The 15,462-nt window shown below is 41.4% G+C and overlaps 2 long non-coding RNA genes across 2 annotated transcripts in view; both read left to right on the top strand.

The window, feature by feature from the left end:
* Window positions 1-15,462, top strand: part of LOC309652052 — an 877,231-nt gene that overhangs the window by 393,206 nt on the left and 468,563 nt on the right. The gene's annotated exons all lie outside the window — the stretch shown is intronic.
* Window positions 610-14,748, top strand: LOC309652048. The gene is made up of 2 exons (XR_014258541.1): window positions 610-4,722; window positions 5,034-14,748. It is a non-coding gene; the product is annotated as an uncharacterized lncRNA (long non-coding RNA).

Raw genomic sequence — 15,462 nt, forward strand, 5'->3', positions numbered from 1 at the left:
GCAACCTAAATGCCCATCAATAGGTGAATGGTTAAAGAAGATGTGGCACATATATACTATGGAATATTACTCAGCCATAAAAAGGAATGAACTTGAGTCTTTTGTAGAGACGTGGATGCATCTAGAGACTGTCATACAGAGTGAAGTAAGTCAGAAAGAGAAAAATATCGTATATTAACGCATATATGTGGAACCTAGAAGATGGTACAGATGAACCAGTTTGCAGAGCAGAACTTGTGACACAGAAGTAGAGAAAAAAACGTATGGACACCAAGGGGGGAAGCGGCAGGGGTGTGGGTGTGGTGGTGGGATGAATTGGGAGATTGGGATTGACATGTATACACTGATGTGTATAAAATGGATGACTAATAAGGAAATAAATAAATAAATAAACATTTTTTAAAAAGGCTAATCCTTTCCTATCATCAAGGGTATGACACCAATAACAGTATACAAACAGAAGAGATGTGTGCTGAATTTTGAAGGGGGGATAGAAGTTTGCCAGTTGAGAAGTGAAGGATTAGCATTTGCTATGGACTAAATCGTGTCCTCCCCAAATTCATATGTTGAAGCCCTAACTCCCCCTGCCCAATGTGACTATATTGAAGAGAGGGTCTTTAAGGAGGTGATTAAGGTTAAATAAGGTCAAAAGTATGAAGCCCTAACCCAACAGAACTGGTACCTTAATAAGAAGAGGAAGAGTCACCAGCACTCTCTCCCACAGAGAGAAGGAAGAGATTCCTCACCAGAACCCAACCATGCTGGTACTTTGATCTCAAACTTCCAGCTTCCAGCACTGTGAGAAATAAATTTCTGTTGTTTAAGCTGCCCTGTCTATGATATTATATAGTCTGTGGCAGCTCCACCAGACTAAGGCAGCATCCAAGCAGGGAGAATAGCATCATAAGAAAAGAGTTTGCATAGAGTAGTAGGGAATGAAGCCAGATTGTGAAAGCCCTTTATATCATGCTAAGAGTTTTCAGAAGCACTAGGCTATAGGATTAAGTCCAATGTGTGTTCTCTTCAGCAGTAGTTATGGTGTTTTAGGGAAAATGTACAAGAAGAGTGAAACCAGTCCGGAAATAGGGCTGGAAACACTGAAAGTTCTGGGAACTGATTTTTTTTAAAAAGCAAGATTGATAAAGGATGATCTGATTTTCAGGAGTGGAATCTTCAGCACCCATATCATTTCTGAACTGAATTATCATAGTAACTTCTTAACCATTCTCCCCACATCCAGTCTTGTCCCCTCCCACCTCCGACAACCCATTTTTTCTATTGCAGCTAGAGTCATAGATCAGTGGTTCTCAAAATTGAGTGTGCATCAGAATGGCCGGGAGGGCTTGTTAAAACACATTGCTGGGCCCACTCCCAGAGGCTCTGCATCAGCAGGTCCAGGTTAGGGCCCGAGAATTTGCACTTCTGAACGCTCCCAGGTGATAACTTTTGCTGCAAAATCTTGGACCATACTTGGAAGGCCACTGATAGACAAATCTGATCAGTCTCTTGCTAAAACTCCTCAATATCTCCTTAGTGCCTCAGGATAAAGTCCTTAATCTGGCTAACAAAGTTCTAGATTGTCTGGCCTTCGTTGTTGTCTTCTGCCTCATATCTCATCCCTTCCCTTGTTGAACTGTGTGATGCTCCCTATTCTTGCTTTCTGTTTAATCTTCTATGACTGAGCATGTATTTCTCCATCTGTCTGGAACTCACAATAGAACCCTTCCTCCATCCAACTACTTCCTATTTATCTTTAAAAACTTAATATAACTATAACCTACAGGAATCCTCAATTCAACAACTAATCTGAAGGAGATGCCCTTTATCTGTGCTGCTAAAGAATCCTGTACCAACACCCATTGTTGTACTTACCACGTGGTATTGTAAGAATCTATTTGCGTGTTTGTTTTTCTCCTTTAGAACATAGCATGTTGAAGGACAAGATCTTGTATTTCATTCATTTATCTGTTTTCCACTTGCCTAGCACAGTGTCTCCACATACAGTAAGTTCAATTAGTGTAGGATAAATAAGAAAATAAATGAGTGCACAGGCTCTGGCTTCGGTAAAGACCACAAGTCACTGCTGCAATTTATCTCTTTAACAACCTCGGAGGTAGGTATTAATAGAACAGCCATTGTACAGATGAGGAAACTGAGTCTCAGAAGTCAAGTAGTCTGCCCACAGTCACACAACTAGTGAGTGATGAACCATGAGAGGAACCCACATATGTCTGACTCCAAAGTTTGCTCTTTTAACCACTCTCCTATTCCATCCAAATGACTGGCTATATAGAAATCAAACATCCTGTAAGCTGCATCTACTTGCAAACATGTAGGAAGTAGAATGTGCCATTCTGGAAGCCATATGAGAAGTCATGTTACTGCTAATAGGCCCTTGCAACAGGTCTGAGAGATGCTCCTTTCCATCATCCTTTAATATAGTGTTTGAGGAATATGTGTCCATCCATGAGACTCCACAGCAAATCAAGGGGAAGAGACTCAGCTTACCCTTGTAGGACATCAAAATCTAACGTACACACACACACACACACACCACACACACACACACACACAGCACACACACACAGCTCTACAGAAGCATACTATGAGACAGTATCTATTGCGAGTGATGTCTAGGCTTAGCACTTTTGGAAGGAAAGGGGAGAAAGTGGGATTGTGCAGAGGAAGAAGTTGAACAGCAGGTCCAGCAAAGCCCCAGCCAACCCGATGAGGAGCTCTGGAGTGAAAATTCCCTGACAGGGGTATCTCTGGTTGGTCTGGAATGCCCAGGCTCTTCTACTGTCACCTTGTTCAGTCATCGAATGTGTGCCACCAAAGAAATGCCTCATCGTGGGTGAGGTGGCTCAGCTGAAGCAGGCCCAGAAGGAGCTGGGCAGCAAGTCCTTCCTTGAAGGGGGATTTAGGCTGAGCATCTCTGTGTTCACCATCGTCCACTCGCTTCATATGAGTGAGCAGCTCCCTCAACCACGTGGTGGGTTTTTCCTTCCTGAGGAGAAACTTAGAAAAAGGAAGTCAGTGGAGCCAACCACAGCACCTGCCACTGCGGTTAGTTTCAGAGTTGCAATTGATACTCACTTTTTTTTTCTCCACTGTCTAATCTAAATAGATTCCTCTTATCTCCAGCTACCACACGTGCTGGTCTTGGTGGCTTTCCTGATGGCATAATCTTGACCCTCATCGTATAACCTAAGCCCCTGATCACCATATCTTTCTCAGGCTGGGGTTGCTGCTCTTGCACATTGGGAGTTACAATGGGCAAACAGGGGAATCGAGAGATGCCCAAGTTGATCACCTGTGTCCCATAAGTGTTCACCCTGTTTCCATTGCGTAGCAACAGCCCTACCTCTTCCTGCTGATTAGAGTGAATGACTCCTGCCAAGATGGTAACTTCTTTTCTCGCTTGTGGTCCCAGAACACAAGGAGCCCCAGGTGCTCTACTGGTAGTTGTAGCTTATAATTCAGTGTTACCTCCACTGTGTGCCCTGGTAAAAGCAGGCTTCCTTTGGTGACAAGGACTTCTACTCTAACTCTGTTGAGCTCATAGTTCCAGGGACAAGAAACACAAGGTCTCCCATTAGGTGACAGGGAGGAATAGTAAGTGGGGGCACTCCTGCTTTTGTATCCATTGTTTCCCAGACCACGTCTTCATCCTAGTATGTCACAGAACCATATATAAGTCTTTGATTTTATTCATACACTGCATCCTAAAAAAGGGAATCCCATGCTTTCAGAATATCGCCTTCAAGGTAGCACTACAGCTGGGACTTCAGCAGGCCTACTGACATGCTATCAGGCTGGCAATTTCTGTGTGATACAATATGTGAAACAACCAGTGCAACTCGTGGTTTGGAGCCTACTCCCATACTCCTTTTCCTGCAAATTGGGCTCTCTTTTCTGATGATACGTTATGTGGGATCCTATTTCGGTGGATCCTTTTATAAGCCTTCAGATAGTGGTGCTGGCTGAAGCCCTGCAGACAAGAAAGCTAATCTCATACCTGGGATACCTACCTGTTTCTGAGAACAAACCACTGCCCTTCTAGGATACAAAGGGACCGATTGGCCACACTCATGGCCAATTGATATCCTCAAGGAAAGATAGCATATTGGAAGGGCAGTGCTGGCCTCTATTGCTGGCCAGTTGGGCATTTGACACCCGAAGCTACATCAGCCTTGATAAATGGAAGTCCATGATGCTGGGCTCATGTCTAGCCTCAATTTCTGCCTCCGTATGTCTGGCATGCAGTTTTGGGGTAGCTGGTGTCAAAGGTTAGCTAACATCAACTGATCAAGACATCTTAACAATTTGGTTGCTCAGTCCCTCTCCCATAGTAGGTGCTCTCTGGTTAGCGTTAAAGTATGAAACAAAGACCTTCACAGGTTGTGCCCACTCTGATGTCTATCCACGTGGCTTTACTCCAGAGTTCCTTCTCCCAGACCTTTCGATCCTTTTTCTTTTCAGGCCCCTACCAGCCAGACAAGCCATTTGCCACTGCTCATGAGCCTGTACATATGTTCCAACCCCTAAACACTTCTCCTTCCGCAAAAGGTGGACAGTAAGGTGTACCGCCTGAAACTCCACCCATTGGGAGAATTTTCCCTCATTGTCTATCCTGGCCTCCCTTGAATGAGGTTATAATGCAATTGCTATCCATTTTTGGTTTTATGCTCATCTACCAAGCTGACCCATCTTTTTTTTAAAGTATTTGTTTATTTATTTATTTATGGCTGTGTTGGGTCTTCATTTCTGTGCAAGGGCTTTCTCTAGTTGTAGCAAGCGGGGGCCACTCTTCATCGCGGTGCGTGGGCCTCTCATTGTCGTGGCCTCTCTTGCTGCGGAGCACAGGCTCCAGACGCGCATGCTCAGTAGTTGTGGCCCACGGGCCTAGTTGCTACGCGGCATGTGGGATCTTCCCAGACCAGGGCTCGAACCCGTGTCCCCTGCATTGGCAGGCAGATTCTCAACCACTGCGCCACCAGGGAAGCCCCAAGCTGACCCATCTTTAAACCAAGCTTGGGATTTCTCAAAAGTCCAGCATCAGTTGATCACATGGGACTCCCAGTATGGCCATAGGCATGGCTAAGGGAGAGGAGATGGTGCAAATGTGGTAGATGACACTGGGATCTGGGCTACTACTTCATTCAGCTTGCTGGTACCCTCTGGTTTTCCTTGCACTCAGTCTCAGATGTAGCACTTCCATCTTATGATGGCTTATTTCTGGGCTCACCAGACCTTACAACTGATTGATCTGACAGAACCCAACTCATAGTGGGGAATTCCAGATGCACGGTCACTTGGTGTCCTACAGTTAGATAATCTCTGACTCTACCAGTATACAGTACCATAACAAGAGTTGTTTTTCAAAAGGTTTTAATTCTCTAATGCGTATGGCGTGGCCTTACTCCAGAACTCCAGGGGCTCATGTTATGATTCTCCCTCCAAGCTTTCCACAAACTCAGTGTAACTTCTTCTTCCCCCTCCCCAATATCTGTAAAATCATAGAGGCTGCAGAGTCATATGGCTCAAGCAGCAGGGCTGCTTGTACCTTGACCTGCTGCAAAGCTCTTTCTTGCTCTATGCCCCACTCAAAGCTGATAGCTTTACTTTTTACCTGGTATATGGGCTGGAGCAGTATTGCAAGGTGTGAAATACGCAACTTGCATAACCTAAAGAGGCCCACCAGGCACAAATGCTTCTTTCTTTGCAGTGGAGCAAGTGCAAAAATTGGTCTTTTCCTTTGATGAGAAGGTCCCAGCACTCCACTGATAGCTGGGCTCCTAAAAACTATAGTGATCTGGCAGACTCCTGAATCTTTTAGCATTTATCTCCTACTTCCTGTGTAGGAAGCATGTGTCTTACCAAGGTCTCCAGCAGCTTCACCATTTCATACTGCTACAGTCCAATTAGCATGAACTCATTGATTTAAAGGGTCAATGTGATATTCTACAGGATGCGCAGGTTGTCCAGATTCCTTCAGATTACTTTATATCCAAGGGTCAGACATTTTTCATAACCCAAGGGCAAAACTATCAATGTATATTGATTTCCATCCTTGAGAATATGAACTAGTTTTGATCCTCTTTGATTGAGTAGAAAAGAAAGAATTTGCCAAATCTGCAGCCACATGTCACGTACCTGAGACCATCTTAATCTCCTCTAATGAGCATATCTGCCACTGTGGCTGTGATTTGAGCTACCACTTGCTTGAGTTTATGGTACTCTGTGGTCACCATCTAGGATCGATTCCTTTTCTCCAGGGACCAGACTGCTGAATTAAATGGAGATATGATGGAAACTACAACCTCTGCATCCTTCAGCTCCTTCCTTACTGTGGTACCAATTTCTCCCACTCCCAGAATGTGATATTGGTTTAAATTTACTACCTTCATCTGGGTCGGGGTCAGGGCAGCTCTAACCCTGCAGGCCAAGGTTCCAGTGTGTGTGTTATTCCAACTTCCAAGTATGCCAATCCAATTATACATATGGGACCAGGGAAATGACCAGTAGATGGGTTCATGGACCCAGTAGACCCACAGTAAGCAAATCTTGGCCAGGACTTTGCTTATTTTCTGGCTTCTAATATTTCTCCACTCTAACAGAGGAGTCATGACTTTTGATTATATCTCATTTTCCAGAACTAGGTCACATAGCCACTCTTAGCTGCAAGAGAGGCTAGGAAGATGAGCATTTTTGGTATGGTGAATGGCTGGGGAAGTTGTCAATGCAAACAAAATGTGAGTTCTGTTGGTAAGGAAGAAGTGGAAAATGGATGTTGAGTAGGTAACTAACTAGCTGTGTCTGCAACAGCAATGCCTGTTGGATCCAAGAGGTTTAATTTTTTTGATATGCCATATCCCTTTTGAGGTTTACATAACCATTCTAGAAGAATTACAACAATGTTCAGTATTATTCCATTTAAGGTAATGTTTACAAAATACTGGGGTCTCCTGGCATCAGTGAGGCCATATCCTCAGAGTGAGTGCCCGCATGACTCTGAACAATATCTCTGTCTCCAGCTTTCCAACTTTCCAGAATCACATTTTCCCCAAATTAATACGAATTATTAAAAACATTTTCTGTTTTCTGCTGTCTATAAGGGAGATAGAGAGGGCTAGTTGTTCATTAGTCTTTCCTGCTTTTTTGATGATAAAATTACCTCTGTTATGAAGATGATAAAAGCTGGTAATTAGATCGTAATTAATTTACCTAAAATCCTTATTTAGAAAAATTAATTTGTCAAACGTATGTAGGATCAGAATTTAACCCCTAAGAGTAAAAATATAGAGTAAAGCAGACCTTAACCAAATTGTCTGTCAGATAATACACAAATGCCTGAGTCCACAGAACATAAAAGTGTCCTCTACTTTTGGTTTAACTGTATATTTCAAATCATTTGACATCCATAGAATAAAGACTGTCTCCTGTATATCATTCAACTCATTCCAAGTTTCCTAATGGACACGAGGTCTTTTTTCTCTTCTCTCCGCTTACCCCATTTGACTAACCCTTCTCCGTCGGAGAGAAACCTCTTCCTTCTGAAACTACTCCAACTCATTTCTCTCTTTTGCAGCCACTTAGACCCACTGATTTTTCCTCTTGCCTGTGAAAAGGGTAATCAAGCATTCTGCTCCTTGGACACTTGAAGGACTGCTTAGTGTATTAGAAAAAGGGGAATTTTCTATTCTGAGGAATAAAAAGGGAAAGTGTGAAAAGAAGCTGTTACTTTCATCTGCCTTCAGAGTGGAGTATTTACAAAACAATCAGATATTTAACATGCCCAACATCAAACTACTCTTAGCACTTTCACTCTGCATTATTCAGCTGAAAGAATTCTACTTCTTTCTCAGCATGGAGTTGCAGAACCAGAGAACAATTTTAGTTATTCTGGCCTAGATATGCTTTGTACACCGGTAAGGAAAGCAGGAACAAAGATTAAAAAAATATGCATCCCATCGCACCTATATTACTCTCTGCCTCGAATTGATTTTTGAAATTTGATGGGTCTAATGAACTCCAGATGTATGCCAGTTAAATTACAGACCTGCACCATGTAGTTATAACCATCTCTTACATCTAAATGCCACTTTAAAGTTACAAAAGACCTGCTTTCATACATTACCTCATTTGATTTTTCCTTGGACTCCTATGATGGTACCTGAATATGGTCGTCATTAGCACTGATCACAGATGTTTAGGCTCTTTCTCCTTCTTGGCACATGGAAAGATTGTACTGCCCTGACCTCTTGAGTTTATGTGTAGTCACATAACTTGTTTTGACCAATGAAATATGAGCAGATGCGTCATTTCCAGGTGGAATTTTTTACAGCCTGTCTATGCTTTGACACACCCTCTTTTCCCTCCATCAGAGCAACTAATCTCTATCTGGATTTTTATCTCTGTTTCTGTCTCTGTCTCCATCTCCATCTCTATCTCACTCATTCTCTTGCTCTTACTGTCTCTCTCTTAGTCACACACACACACACACACACACACACACGCTATGTGTGTTTCTCTCTACATCTCTGCTTCATTCTTTACTGCTCACTTATCCATTTGCATATGGCCAGCATGCCTGCCTCCAGCAAATGGCAGCCCTGGGCCCCAGGTCTACATGATCAGCTTTCCAGAAAAGAAAGGCTGATTGCCCAAGCTTGAGACAGGTTTTCATCCCTGTATCACTCAGCTGTAGCTAGGGGGTACAGGGTCATACGGGAAGTGGCTGCTCGCTTTATGCTAAAGGCAAGGCACATTCTCTAAGAAAAGGGAATAGGCACAGTGAAATGATGGGCTTTTAAAGCACACCAGTCAAAGCTAGTAGGCTTCAGAACAAGAAAGAGAACTCAGGTGTTCTGACTTATAGTTCAGGATTATTTTCTACCACACCCCCTGCTGCAGCTTCAAACTCTCGTATTTGGAAGAAATGATTGGGCCTAAACCCTATCTAAACCCATGCAATAATACTGTTTATAACAGGGTACTACTATACTTTTAAAAAATAGGCATATATAGCAACACAAAAATAAACTGGTATCTGACAGAAGACATTCATTTTTCATTGAACAAAAAAGCATAACTTACTTGGATTTATAGCTGTAGGATATTTTAAAGACTCTTTTCCCTTGTCTTTTCCCAATGTTTCTGTATTGAATGATCTGCTTTTGTCCTAAATCCATCTAAAAGAACTTGTCTTTGATTCTCTTCTCCAACTTTCATAGTTATATGTAGTTTATATCCAGATAGTTTTGGCTCAATTTATATTTTCCTAAGTTAACATTAACTCTTTAACTGTTAGTGTTCCCTAGGAATTTGTAACAGCATGAAGATGAACTTAGTAACTTGTGCTTCCCTCAGATTAATAAATATATTATTTTTATGACTCCTCTGATGTTACTGTCACCATATGCATAGTCTTTACAAGTTCAACATGCAAAACTCAATTTCCTCTGAAGGATTTTTGTGTAATTTGGGTAAGCTACCATTACAACAAATGAGCAGTGGCAACTTAGTCATGGTTCTATGAATAGAACTTCTCCTCATAGGGTTAGTTCATCCAGAGGACAGATGATAACTCTTCTATCCTCAGTGAAGAAATAAGAGATATATCATCTTCATTCACTTGTCCTCACCTGATGTAGCATATATCTATACCTGACTATAGTGTAAAATATTTTTATCATATGTTCTCTTTAACAACCAATAATTGGGCTATGTTTCTTAAATCCAGAGCTTAAAGTTATCCAGATATCTGCTTAACCTTAACTTTGTTTTTGAGGCAGAATGATGTGGTAGAAAGAGCTCAATCCAGGACTGAGAAACATGGATTCTAACCTACTAGCTTTGTTCCTTTATTAACAGCAGAGAACCTTCTACAAGCCATCCAAACTCTGAACTTCTGTTTCCTCAATTGGAAAGGATTTGTTATAATACTGTTCAACCCATTTCTCAGGCTCACTGAAGGCTCAAAGTCGATGCATGTGAGAATTGTTTTAGAAACTGAGACACAATATATAAATGTGGTTTGCCATTAGTATTATTTTCCATAGGAGTCTACCTCTTAACAAACCCTTCAAGATCAACATTCAAAGAGAAAACTTGAGAACAATCTTAAATAGAAAGATAAGCAATCCCTGACGTAGCAGCATCTGAGTCATAAATGATTCATATATGTAGTTTGCCACAGTTATCCCAACTGTTGCTGTCAATGTAAAAAAATAGAAACTTTTAGACAAGCTGTAGGTTCACAAATGGAAGGAGGGAAGACAGTGTTTAATAAAGAAATCACTTTAAGAAGAGACCCAGGGGCTTCCTTGGTGGCGCAGTGGTTGAGAATCTGCCTGCCAATGCAGGAGACACGGGTTCGGGCCCTGGTCTGGGAAGATCCCACATGCTGCAGAGCAACTAGGCCCGTGAGCCACAATTACTGAGCCTGCGCATCTGGAGCCTGTGCTCTGCAACAAGAGAGGCCACGACAGTGAGAGGCCTGCGCACCGCGATGAAGAGTGGCCCCCGCTCGCCGCAACTAGAGAAAGCCCTCGCACAGAAACGAAGACCCGACACAGCCAAAAATAAATAAATAATTAATTTGAAACTTAAAAAAAAAAAAAGAGACCCAATGACAGATTCATAGTCACACCGTGTAGCTGATGCCTAAATCTAAAATTTCACACACACCCTCAAATTTTTCACTGCAAGAAATCCTACCAGTTATAGACTCCATTGCGTTAACATGTATCTTCCTTGAAAATGTGAAAACTTCCTTCCTCTTAACCCCTGCTCTGTAAGGATGGAGATTTGGGTTGAGAGGAGGAAGAAGGTAGTTTTGTGGCCTGCTGTACTTTGTGGAGTATCAACCTGGGTGATTTTCCCTAGTGGAGGGCTAGGGGAGCATGAAGGTATTGGGCTCCAACTGTAAGAACAGGAGGAAAGAGGTGAGAGGATCATGAAGATAACCTTCATTTATTGAAACAAAGCACCTAATGATAGCTCTGCCATTGGAAACGGAGGAAACTCTCCCTCCACTACTTTCTCCTCCTCCTCCTCCTTTTTCCCCTCCACCCCCCCCTCCTTCTTCCTCTTCTTCTTCTCCTGCCTCTTCCTCTTCTTCCTCTCCTTCCTCTTCTTCTTCTTCCTCTCCTTCCACTTCCTCTCCTTCCACTTCCTCTCCTTCCTCTTCCTCTCCTTCCTCTCCTCCTTCTCCTCCTTCTTCTTCTAACAATGAGCCCTGTAGGGCTATAGAAAGTACACGGTTCTTAATACCTAAGGAGCTCCCTCACCCCTACATTTCAGGACCACAGCTCTCAGGATCCAGATATCAGACCAGTGACATTATCTAAAGTTCCATTTCCAACTATAGTTTGATCTCTGCCACCTTTCAGATCAATCCCCTTAGACTGGTCAGTCTGCTGCCTCTTAGATCAATCTGCCTGTCTTATGACTCTCTGACTGTGTATATGGGAAGGATGAAAGTGGGTTATGCCAATGGTTACATTTATATGAGGCAACTGAAGGAAATGACCCTGCTTTTCCTTTTAAGATTCTATTTTTATTGAGGGCAAATTAGACTCTTTATCTTGAACTACATGCAAAAGGTTTATCCCTCCAACAAACATTTATTGAGCACCTGCTGTGTGCCAAGCACTGTGTTAGATAATGTGGTATATGTAGAGAAGAATAAGCCACTATCAACATCTTCAGGAAGCTTACTGTCTAATGGGAAAAGGGGTATCAAATTACAATGCAATATGATAAATACTGTGCTGAGGAATATACAGGGTTCTATGAGATATCAGGAAAGACTTTCTGGAGGACAAGTTTTTAGAGAGGTGAGGAGGAAGTTGGAAGAGTGCTCCAAACAGAGGGAATAGAGTATGCAAAGTTCAACATTGAGATAAGGCATGACATATTTGAAGAAGTGCAAATAGTTCAGTGTAGCTATACGATAGAGTTAGCTGAGAAGGTGGGAAGATTAGCAAGAGACCAGGCTGTGACAGAGAGCTTTATAGGTTTTAGTAACATATTACTGTGGTTTCCCAATTATGTGTGATAGGAATTCTGGGAAATCTTGGAGTTGAATGAGGTCAATAAAAAATAGGTGGTTGCCAAGGGGGAGGGTGGTGGGAGAGGGTTGGATTGGGAGTCTGGGATTAGCAGATGCAAACTGGTATATATAGAATAGATAAATAACAAGGTCCTACTGTATAGCACAGGGAACTACATTCAATATCCTGTGATAAACCATAATGGAAAAGAATATGAAAAAGAATGTATATATATGCATAACTGAGTCACTTTGCTGTACACCAGTAATTAACACAACATTGTAATTCAACTATACTTCAATAAAAAATAAATTTAAAAAAATACCCCTCTACCACATCTAAGATCAGAACGTGCTAAGGGAGAAAACACAAGTCAGGCAAACAGAGGTAAAAATACCAACTTTATGTTGGAGAGCATGACTTTACATCTGTCAGTCAAGTAGACTTGTTAATATTGCATCCTTAATTTGAATCTATTCCCCCAACCCTAGGCACCACTGGAAAGTCATAGGTTTCTCTTGTAGCAGGTCAGCCCCTATAAACTTTACAGCATTGAGGACCAGAGAATGCATACTTCCTGAAGGCAAACTGTCTCCCAGAGAAAGAGCCCAGGAACTAAAGGACACAAGTTGTCAGATGCCCTGTAATGAACATCATGAGCACAATAACAACAATAAAACTCATCCAGATGCACCATAGTAAAATATATAATACAGACACAGAAGATCCTAGAACTTCCGAAAGGAAGAGCAAGGGGGAAAAAGTTCTACTACAAAGGAACAGTAATCAAATTGACATCAGACTATTGACCATCAATCTGTGCCTCTGCATCTACTGCTCAACATTGTGCATCCTGCCCCTGAACATCATGCACGCTGGATGATGACTGTATCATAGGCCAACTTCCATCACCAGGGTCCTAGTCTGACCACTATTTCCTAGACTCTATATTCTTCCTTCTTAGGGGACTGCCTCATTTTTCTGGATCACACAAATAAATAATATTTTAAGGAGGAATGAGTGAGGGAATATTTGGGCCCTTGCATATTTGAAAAGATCTTTATTCTGTACTCAAACCTGATTGGTAATTTACGAAAAGAATTCTAGAATGCAGATTCTTTTCCCTTAGAATTTTGAAGGTGTCACATCATTGCATCTTCTAGCATCTAGTTTGCTCTCTATATAATTTTTCAATGCCTTTTTGAAACTCCAAATATTCACATAGTGGAACTCTTGGATCAATTCTCCATGTCTCTTATTTCCCTTATATATTTGTTTCTTTTTCTACTTGTCTAAATTGTGTGAAATCGCCACAACTTTTTCTTCTATTCTTTGCTAAGAGCTCTTTTTAGGTCTTTGATTGTTCTTGCTTCTCTGGGTCTTGTTTTTCACATTGCTGACTGTCCTCAAAAACCTAGTTATTGTTTGTCCTTCATATTTTAAGATTTAGCAATATAAAAGGTGACCAGAAGCTTTGCACATGCAAGAAGCTCGTTCACTCACAGATTTTGCTTTAAGGAGAGAAGACTATTTCACAAGGTGACTCACCGAAGCCGCATTATTTTGGAGGTGCTAATTGCTACACTAGCTGCCCTAGTACCCTCAATACACAGCATTTAACTTCTTTAGGAAAGACCCTTATCACTTTGTTTCCTTGTTTGTTTCCCTGAGCGATAAATCCCTGGTGTTTGGTGGTGGAGATTTAATAAGCTTCAGTTTTTTGAGGTCACATTTCTCTTTACTGACTTATTAGTACTAAAAGTGTCTCTCAGTGATTCTGCAATTTCCTCCACAGCTGTGAACTACAACTTCCTCTGTCTCATTCATCAGTCATTCCTCTCCCATCTACTCTAGAATATCTTCTAGACAGTTGTTGAAATCTCTTTTTGCTAGTGGCCTCCTCTAGTTATCTTTATGATTCTGGATTAAATGGGACCTCAGGAGAAAGGGGTAAAAAGTGTGTGTTCTTCATACAGCTTAAAACCAACGCACAAACAAAAAAACCTAAACAATCTGATTAAAAAATAGGCAGAGGACTCGAATAGACATTTTTCCAAAGAAGACATGCAAATGGCCAACAGGCACATGAAAAGTTGCTCTACATCACTAATCATCAGGGAAATGCAAATCAAAATCACAATGAGATATCACCTCACACCTTAGAATAAGGGACAAATTAGGAGTATGGGATTAAGAGATACAAACTACTATATCTAAAATAGATAAGCAACAAGGATTTTACTGTATAGCACAGGGAATTATAGTCAATATCTTGAAATAACCTATAATGGAATATAATCTGCAAAAAAAACCCTGAATCACTATGCTGTACACCAAAAACTAATGCAATATTGTACATCAATTATACTTCAGTTAAAAAAACAAGAGATAAGTGCTGGCGAAGCTGTGGAGAACTGGGAACTCTGGCGCACTTTTGGTGAGATTGTAAGCTGCTGTGGCCACTATGGAAAACCATATGGAGGTTCCTTACAAAATTAAAAATAGAACTACAACACATATATATGGCATCTAAGAAAAAAAAAAAGGTTCTGAAGAACCTAGGGGCAGGACAGGAATAAAGATGCAGATGTAGAGAATGGACTTGAGGACACGGGGAGGGGAAAGGGTAAGCTGGGATGAAGTGAGAGAGTGGCATGGACATATATACACTACCAAATGTAAAATAGATAGCTAGTGGGAAGCAGCCGCATAGCACAGGGAGATCAGCTCGGTGCTTTGTGACCACCTAGAGGGGTGGGATAGGGAGGGTGGGAGGGAGGCTCAAGAGGGAGAGGATATGGGGATATATGTATACATATAGCTGATTCACTTTGTTATAAAGCAGAGACTAACACACCACCGTAAAGCAATTATACTCCAATAAAGACGTTTAAAAAAAAATACAACTATGCTATGATCCAGCAATTGCACTTCTGTGTATATATCCAAAGGAGATGAAATCAGTACCTCAAAGAGATATCTGCACTCCTATGTTCATTGCAGCATTATTCACAATAGCTAAGATGTGGGAACATCCTAAATGTCCACTAACACATGAAGCATGTTGAGTGAAAAGGCAAGTTTCAGAAGAATACATACATATTAGTTCATTTATAGTAAGGTCAAAAACTGGTAAAACTATATAATATGTTGTTAAGAGATACATACATAAGTGATAAACTCTAAGAAACACAGAAGAGTGTTGTTTTCAATTCATAAAGGCAAATCTGGGAGATAAAGGTGGACACCGTGGAGCAGGAGTACACGGGTGACATGTAAAGTATTGGTAATTTCCTTAGTCGTCTGTCAACTGTATCTACCAGTATATAGGCTCTGAGTGTAGATGATGTAGTTCATAATTTTAAAATGTAAAGGAATGAAATTTACTTTATTTAGCAGATAT

Source organism: Balaenoptera physalus, assembly GCF_965194825.1.
Source record: "Balaenoptera physalus genome assembly, chromosome: X".
NCBI lineage: Eukaryota > Metazoa > Chordata > Mammalia > Artiodactyla > Balaenopteridae > Balaenoptera > Balaenoptera physalus.